This window comes from Salvelinus alpinus, chromosome 5 (genome assembly GCF_045679555.1).
Source record: "Salvelinus alpinus chromosome 5, SLU_Salpinus.1, whole genome shotgun sequence".
NCBI lineage: Eukaryota > Metazoa > Chordata > Actinopteri > Salmoniformes > Salmonidae > Salvelinus > Salvelinus alpinus.
Genome location: NC_092090.1, coordinates 76,573,628 through 76,583,558, shown reverse-complemented (window position 1 = coordinate 76,583,558; position 9,931 = coordinate 76,573,628).

Here is a 9,931-nt window from a genome sequence, read left to right as displayed (position 1 = left end):
GTAATTGAGGTAGTTATATACACATAGGTAGGGGAAAAGTGACTAGGTAACAGGATATACACTGAGTGTACAAAACATTAGGAACACTTTCCATGACAGACTGGCCAGGTGAATCCAGGTGAAAGCTATGATCCCTTATTGATGTCACTTGTTAAATCCACCTCAATCAGTGTAGATTAAGGGGAGGAGACAGGTTAAAGAAGGATTTTTAAGCCTTGAGACATTTGAGACATGGATAGTGTATGTGTACCATTCAGAGGGTGAATGGGCAAGAGAAAATATTTAAGTGCCTTTGAACAGGGTATGGTAGTAGGTACCAGGCGTACCAGTTTGAGTGTGTCAAGAACTACAACGCTGCTAGGTTTTTAACGCTCATCAGTTTCTTGTGTGTATCAAGAATGGTCCACCACCCAGAGGACATCCAGCCAATTTGACACGACTATGCATTGGAGTCAACATGGGCCAGCATCACTGTGGAATGCTTGAGACACCTTGCTCCAACTAATTGAAGCTGTTCTGAGGTCAAAATGGGGTGCAATTCAATATTAGGAAGGTGTTCCTCATGTTTTGCAAATGTTTTTCAAATTCAGTGTATAATAAACAGTAGCAGCAGCGTATAGCGTGAGTGTGTGTGTGGCTTCACTATGCATGTGTGTGCATGTATGTGTATGTGGACATACGTAGTGTAGTGTGTATGTGGACATACGTAGTGTGTGTGTGTTGGGGTGTCACTGTAAGTATGTGTAAGTGTGTGGGTAGAGTCCTGTGTGTGTGAGCATAGAGTCAGTGCAAGAGTTAGTGCAGTCTTGTTTAGCAGTCTTATGGCTTGGGGGTAGTACGGTAACTGTTCTGGGTCCTGTTGGCTCCAGACTTGGTGCACTGGTACCGCTTGCCGTGCAATAGCAGAGACAACAGTCTATGGCTTGGGTGGCTGGAGTCTTTGACAATTTTTGGGGCCTTCCTCCAATGGTGGAAAAAGTACCCAATTGTCATACCTGAGCAAAAGTAAAGATACCTTAATAGAAAATGACTCAAGTAAAAGTGACTCAAGTCAACCAGTAAAATACTACTTGAGTAAAAGTTTTAAAGTATTTGGTTTTAAATATACTTAAGTATCAAAGGTAAATGTAATTTTTTAAATACACTTAAGTATCAAAATAAAGTATAATTCATTTCACATTCCTTATATTACGCAAACCAGACAGCATGATCTTCTTGTTTTTTAAATTTAAGGATAGCCAAGGGCACACTCCAACACTCCTACATAATTTACAAACAAAGAATTTGTGTTTAGTGAGTCCACCAGATCAGAGGCAGTAGGGATGACCAGGTATGTTCTCTTGATAAGTGTGTGAATTGGACAATGTTCCTGTCCTGCTAAGTATTCGAAATGTAACAAGTACTTTTGGGTGTCAGGGAACATGTATGGAGTAAAAAGTACATTATTTTCTTTAGAAATGTAGTGAAGTAAAAGTTGTCAAATATAAATTGTAAAGTAGAGATACCACAAAAATCTACTTAAGTAAAAATACTTTAAAGCACTACTTAAGTACTTTCCACCACTGACTTCCTCTGACATCGCCTGGTTTAAACAGTACCTGTCAAAAGTTTGGATACACCTACTCATTCAAGGGTTTTTCTTCATTTTTACCATTTTCTACATTGTAGAATAACAGTGAAGACATCAAAATCATGTAGTAACCAAAAAAGTGTTAAACAAATCAAAATGTTTTTTATATTTTAGATTCTTCAAAGTAGCCACCCTTTGCCTTGATGACAGCTTTGCACACTCTTGGCATTCTCTCATCCAGCTTCATGAGGAATGCTTTTCCAACAGTCTTAAAGCAGTTCCCACATACGCCGAGCACTTGTTAAATCATCCCAAACCATCTCAATTGGGTTGAGGTCGGGTGACAGTGGAGGCCAGGTCATCTGATGCAGCACTCCATCACTCTCCTTCTTGGTCAAATAGCCCTTACACAGCCTGGAGGTCTGTTGGGTCATTGTCCGGTTGAAAAACAAATGATAGTCCCACTAAGTGCAAACCAGATGAGATGGCGTATCACTGCGGAATGCTGTGGTAGCCATGCTGGTTAAGTGTTATAGAATTCTAAATAAATCACTGACAGTGTCACCAGCAAAGCACCCCCACACCATCGCACCTCATCCTCTATGCTTCACAGTGGGAACCACACAAATGCGGAGATCATCCATTCACCTACTCTGCGTCTCACAAAGACACAGCCGTTGAAATAAAACATTTCAAATTTGGACTCATCAGACCAAAGGACATATTTCCACCGGTCTAATGTCCATTGCTCATGTTTCTTGGCCCAAGCAAGTCTTCATCTTATTGGTGTCCTTTAGTAGTGGTTTCTTTGCAGCAATTACAACATGAAGGCCTGATTCATGCAGTCTCACCTGAATAGTTGATGTTGATGTGTCTTTTACTTGAACCTTCTGAAGCATTTATTTGGGCTGCAATCTGAGGTGCATATAAATCTAGTTAACTTATCCTCTGCATCAGAGGTGTGTCTTCCTTCCCTGTGGCGGTCCTCATGAGAGCCAGTTTCATCATTGCGCTTAATGGTTTTTCAACTGCCCTTGAAGAAACTTTAAAAGTTCTTGAAATGTTCTGCATTGACTGACCTTCCTGTCTTAATGTAATGATGGACTGTCGGTTCTCTTTGCTTATTTGAGCTGATATTGCCATAATATGGACCTAGGTCTGTTACCAAATTGAGCTATCTTCTGTATAACACAACACAACTGATCAGCTCAAACGCATTAAGAAGGAAAGAAATTGCACAAATTAACTGTTAACAAGGCACACAAAATAGTTTAAAAAAAGAAACTCTTGAATGAGTAGGTATGTTCAAACTTTTGACTGGAAATGTAGGTCCTGGATGGCAGGAAGCTCGGGCCCAGTTATGTTCAGGGCCGTACTCACCACCCTCTGTAGAGCCTTGCGGTCGGGTGCCTTGCAGTTGCCGTACCAAGCGGTAATGTAGCCAATCAAGATGCTCTCAATGGTGCAGCTGTATAACCTTTTGAGGATCTGAGGGCCCATGCCAAACCTCCTGAGGGGAAAAAGGCGCTGTCGTACCCTATTCACAACTGTGTAGGTGTGTGTGGATCATGTTAATTCTATAGTGATGTGGACACCGAGAAACTTGAAGCTCTCAAGCTGCTCCGCTACAGCCCCATTGATATGGATGGGGTTATGCTCACCCCTCCGTTTCCTGTAGTCCACGATCAGCTCCTTTGTCTTTCTGACATTGAGGTAGAGGTTGTTGTCCTGGCAACACACTGCCAGGTGTCTGACCTCCTCCCAATAGGCTGACTCATCTTCACAGTGATCAATCCTACCACCGTCGTGTCGTCAGCAAACTTGATGATGGTGTTTGAGTCGTGCGCAGCCACACAGTCGTAGGTGACAAGGAGTACAGCAGGGGACTAAGCACACACCCCTGAGGGCCACCCATGTTGATGGCGGATGTGGCGGATGTGTTGTTGGCGGATGTGTTGTTGCCTACTTTCACCCCTTGGGGGCGGCCTGTCAGGAAGTCCAGGATCCAGTTGTTCAGTCCCAGAGTCCTGAGCTTGGTGATGAACTTGGATGGGACTATGGTGTTGAATGCTGAGCTGTAGTCAATGAACAGCATTCTTACATAGGTATTAATTTTGTCCAGGTGGGTGAGGGCAGTGTGGAGTACAATACAGATTGCATCATCTGTGGATCAGTTGGCGCAGTATCCAAATTGGAGTGGGTCCAGTGTGTCTGGGATGATGGTGTTGATGTGAGCCATGACCAGCCTTTCACAGAATTTCATGGCTATGGATATGAGTATTTGTGTAAGGGGACTGGTACTACACTAGGCACTCTGGCCTGAAACTATTATGTGTTTTATAATTAATGGACATGTAGGGGGCGATACATTTTACGTAAGGAAAATCAAGTCAGAAATTTCAAAGTGGAAATTAAACTTCAGAAGGCTTTTTAAACCTTAAATACACTTCAATATTTACATTTCCTACATTGTAAGAAAGTTCTCCTGCAACAGGGGGAACAAATTAAAATCTTACGTCTGTTATTGGGATAATGAGATATCATTGCAGACATGTTTATTTTGATAACATCTCTTTATAATCACATTAACAGAACCCATCAGAATATGTACGATTTACATACTGTACCCTGTTATGACCCGTGCTTAATTTGTACATCGGGAGGTGCCGGAACAAAAAGTGAGCTGCAGAGGGGGGTGACCTACTGTAGGGAGCTTCGAGGTACCGGAACGCAGGAGAAAAAAAAACGTAAAAATAAAGCATTACATGCATATCATTGCATTTGCGTAGTGGCATACATGTGGAACATTTGTAGTAGCTTAGGGTGAGGGAAAAATGTGGCCTTTTAAAAACACATTTCATGCAATTCTGCATCATTTTACATGACTAGAGACTTTGGCTGAATATTTTTTAACACCGCACAATTGATCGAAATGACAGTCTACTTTGACACTGACAAACTGAGAATCTGAGATCAATAATAATGACCTTGTCTTGAATCTATCAGTAGCCTAGGACTAGGTGTGTGGAGACACATATTATTATAGGCTACAATATGAGGAGGAAATTATAGTCCTAAAAATGCTTTCCAGTTTCACTCTGACCCAATTATGTGGAGCTCACTTGCTGTGTTAAGAGTCAATGTGCAGCAGGTGGGATGGAGTCAGGCGCAGGACACAGAGAATGATTAATAACGGACTTTACTCAACAAAACAACAAAATATTCCACGCAGGGAAAATATACCAGCTCACAAATATAAGCGACCACTTAACACAGAACAAACACGAACAAAACCATGGGGGAAACCAGAGGGTAAAATAAAGAACATAATTATGGGAATGGAAACCAGGTGTGTACAATGAAGACAAAACAAATGGAAAATCAAAAGTGGATCGGTGGCGGCTAGAAAACCGGTGACGTCGACCACCGAACGCCGCCCGAACAAGGAGAGGGACCAACTTCGGCGGAAGTCGTGACATGCTGGTGATGGCTGATGTGTTGTTCTTGCCAAAAAGCCTATATTTCTCTCTTGTTTACATAGTAAAACAATATTTTTGAAGTTGATCAAATATTTTGGTAGCCTACAGCAGACAGATTAGAGTCCTCCCTTTTAGCAGGAGCCATTTGCTTTCCAACCTGTGTTTTCTCGAGTTTGTATTTGAAACATTGGTTAATGCCTATTTTGTATGCATGCTGTTCACTGACAAATTTTCCTCATGTTCCCGACTGTAGGCTATGCCTTGTTATTAGGCTACACACAATCCAGTTATTTTTTAAAAGAAGCTATTGATCCTATGTGTCTAAATTTTAGGCCTTGTCGGCTATTCTGAATTATTTCATTTCTTTCTGAACAGACAGCACTAATTCTATGACTTTGGCAAATTAATTCAAATTCATCAGGGGTGTTGCAGCTCCTCCAGAACCCTTTGAGCGGCTATGATTCTGTAAGGAAAAAAAATATGAAGTGCAATGCTGGAGAGACGAGAGTTGTAGGCTCATAGAAAGTTAATCTCATTCTGTTTCTGTAAGAGATACAGGCGTGCTTCTCACATGGCCACGACAATTAACGAAGAGGGATCTCTAATGAACTTTGACCGCTTATAGTATAATTTTTACATTGCAAAAAGTGACAATTTTTCATGCCACGAGAAGTACTAGATCTGGCCAAATAGGTTCTGGAGCGAAACAGTCCAAAATGGAGAGGTGCCGGATCTTGTTTTGGCAGGATCCGGCTCAAATTAAGCATTAGTAATGACCAGGTGTTGGTGGGCTACACTGGTATTTTCCTCCTGTAAACTATTGTGTGTTGGGTGTAAAGGGAAGAGGATAATGTGGGTATATGAAACAGCTAATTTGTTTCACCCATTGCTTCTGTTTTCCAGTTCACTCTGGCATCACCGTCCTCTCTGTCTCTCTCTCTCTCTCTTGCTCCATTTCTCTCTCTCTCCATTTCTCTCTCTCTCCATTTCTCTCTCTCTCTCTCTGGCTTTTCTCTTTACATCTTATACAATAATTCACTGTTTTAATATTTTTCTTGGCAATGAATGTGTTGTATTGCCTAGCAACCTCTTTTGCACTACAGATGTCATATCTCTCTATAGCACAACCCAAATGTATCTCGTTTTTAAAATACTAATCCTCTCTTAAATGCATGCATACACCACCATTATAAAATGTAAAATGTTGATAGTAGTATCCAGGCTCACAGACCCGACTGACTAAAACAATAGACCTACTTGTGGACGACAGTGCTGTGAGGTCTGAGAAGAAGCTCATGAAATAATATAAACTATTAATGACAGGTGGATAGGGCCTACTCCTCCAACTCCCTGTTTGATAAACCCATTCAACACCTGCCTCTAACTAGTAGCTAGACAAGTTTCACTGGGAAATCTGCTACCTAGCAGGGTATAAAGCAGAAAATAATCTGTCCAACAAGTGATCCGGCATTATTTAGAGTTTCATTTCCCAGGTTCAGCTCACTGCCAAATTGGATCAAGTTCAATTCTGGTGAATTGGCTTGTGAAAACAAATGGAAGGAATATTTTTCACATTGTAAAACACATACGGAGTCTATTTATCATCATGACAAGGACGCACCTCTGTTCACATGAGTGCCAAGCAAACCACATGCAGGGCTAAGCAACAACACAATACATGCTTAGCAAAAGAGCTGTTTAACATCATTTATTTGTATTTTCAACACTAAACCTGGCATTAATGAAGATGGATTCAGAAAGCATTTAAATAGCAGCATTAAGTTTGCATTAAGCTGCCTCTTCATGTGTCAGCTTTGAGAGTAAAAATAGCAGCAAAGAAGGCTCTGTACACAGCCTGTAATTTTACATCTGATTGTTTACCACGGGATGTTACATTGAGAGCCATGTATTTTGAAAATGATTGCTCTCTTCCCACAATCACTGATAACTTTCATTGAAGCATCATGAGTATTGACTTTAATTGTCTTTCAAGAGCCTAGTATCGATCACAGAGAATATGTGCCTCCTTTTCCAAGGATTCACTTCTTATGGAACTGTCCTCACTCAGCCCATAACATTTGCAGATTCAAGGCAAATCTAAGGTTCTTATTGGATTTAGAGATGAACATTTAATCTCATAAATTCAGACGTCCACAGGGAAATTGTTTATAATTATTCGATTTTTTTTTTAAAGAAAGTATTTTCAATTAGCATTTTTTTGCTTCAAGTCTTTAGAGTGCTTACTGTGGGGATATGTCCATGCCTAAATCCACATTGAGCCCAGACAGTGATTATAATTTCTATTCAGTAGATTTTTGTATATAATGCTGGCAGTTGTGCATCTGCTCTTACTACTTGCAGCGAAATCCCTTTTCATGAGAACTCATAAGGGGTGCTGACTCAAGACGGGTATGTTTTGAAGATGTTTATATACAGCACCAGTCGAACGTTTGGACACACCTACTCATTCAAGGGTTTTTCTTTATTTTTACTATTTTCTACATTGTAGAATAATAGTGAAGACATCAAAACTATTAAATAACACATATGGAGTAACCAAAAATGTGTTAGAAAAATGTGCCTTGATGACAGCTTTGTACACTCTTGGCATTCTCTCAACCAGCTTCATGAGGAATGCTTTTCCAACAGTCTTAAAGGAGTCCCCACATATGCTAAGCACTTGTTGGCTGCTTTTCCTTCACTCTGCGGTCCAACTCATCCCAAAACCATCTCAATTGTGTTGAGGTCGGGTGACTGTGGAGGCCATGTCATCTGATGCAGTACTCCATCACTCTCCTTCTTGGTCAAATATCCCTTACACAGCCTGGAGCTGTGTTTTGGGTCATTGTCCTGTTGAAAAACTAATTATAGTCCCAGTAAGCGCAACCAAGATGGGATGGCGTATCACTGCAGAATGCTGTGGTAGCCATGCTGGTTAAATGTGCCTTGAATTCTAAATAAATCACAAACAGTGTCACCACAAAAGCACCATCACACCTCCTTCTCCATGCTTTACACTGGGAACCACACAAATGCAGAGATCATCCGTTCACCTACTCTGCATCTCACAAAGACACAGCAGTTGAAACCAAAAATCTAAAATATGGACTCATCAGGCCAAAGGACAAATTTCCACCAGTCTAATGTCCATTGCTCGTGTTTATTGGCCTAAGCAAGTCTCTTTTTATTATTGGTGTCCTTTAGTAGTGGTTTCTTTGCAGCAATTAGACCATGTTGGCATGATTCACGCAATCTCCTCTGAACAGTTGATGTTGAGATGCGTCTGTTACGTGAACTCTGTGAAGCATTACGTTTGGGCTGCAATTTCTGAGGCTGGTAACTCTAATAAACTCCTGCTCTGCATCAGAGGTATCTCTGGGTTTTCCTTTCCTGTGGCAGTCCTCATGAGAGCCAGTTTCTTCATAGCGCTTGATTGTTTTTGCGACTGTACTTGAAGAAACTTTCAAAGTTCTTGAAATGTTCCGCATTGACTGACCTCTGTCATCATGAAGTGCTTTGAGACTACAGTAGTCAAGGATCATATCACCTCTACCTTACCTGCCACCCTAGACCCACTCCAATTTTCTTACCGCCCCAATAGATCCACAGACGATGCAATCACTCCGCACACTGCGCTATCCCATCTGGACAAGAGGAATACCTATGTAAGAATGCTGTTTATTGACTATAGCTCAGCATTCAACACCATAGTACCCTCCAAGCTCATCGTGAAGCTTGAGGCCTTTGGTCTGAACCCCGCCCTGTGCAACAGGGTCCTGGACTTCCTGACGTGCCACCCCCAGGTGGTGAAGGTAGGAAACAACACCTCCACTTCGCTGATCTTCAACACTGGGGCACCACAAGGGTGCGTGTTCAGCCCCCTCCTGTACTCCCTGTTCACCCATGAATGCGTGGGCCAGGCACACCTCCAACTCAATCATCAAATTTGCAGATGACACAACAGTTGTAGGCCTGATTACCAACAACGACGAGACAGTCTACATGGAGGTGGTGAGAGCCCTGGGAGTGTGGTTCCAGGAAAATAACCTCTCAACCAACATGAACAAAACAAAGGAGCTGATCGTGGACTTCAGGAAACAGCAGAGGGAGCACCCCCCTATCAAAAATTGACGGGACTGGAGTGGAGAAGTTGGAAAGCTTAGAGTTCCTCAGCGTACACATCACTGATGGTGGTGAAGACAGCGCCTCTTCAAACTCCAGAGGCTGAAGAAATTTGGCTTGGCACCTAAAACCCTCACAAACTTTTACAGATGCACAATTGAGAGCATCCTGTCGAGCTGCATCACCGCTTGGTATGGCAACTGCACCGCCCACAACCGCAGGGCTCTCCAGATGGTGGTGCGGTCTATTAATGGAACACTAGTCACTTTAATAATGTTTAAATAATGTTTATATACTGCTTTACTCATCTCATATATATATATATATATGAAAAGTATTCACCCCCTTCGCGTTTTTCCTATTTTGTTGCATTACAACCTGTAATTTAAATAGATTTTTGTTTGGATTTCCTGTATTGGACATACACAAAATAGTCCAAATTGGTGAAGTGAAATAAAAAAAAAATCTTTTTTTCAAAACAAAAAAAAAAAAAGATGGAAAAGTGGTGCGTGCATATGTATTCACCCCCTTTGCTATGAAGCTCCTAAATAAAATCTGGTGCAGCCAATTACCTTCAGAAGTCACATAATTAGTTAAATAAAGTCCACCTGTGTGCAATCTAAGTGTCACATGATCTGTCACATGATCTCAGTATATATACACCTGTTCTGAAAAGCCCCAAGGTCTGCAACATCACTAAGCAAGGGGCACCACCAAGCAAGCGGCACTATTAAGACCAAGGAGCTCTCCAAATAGGTCA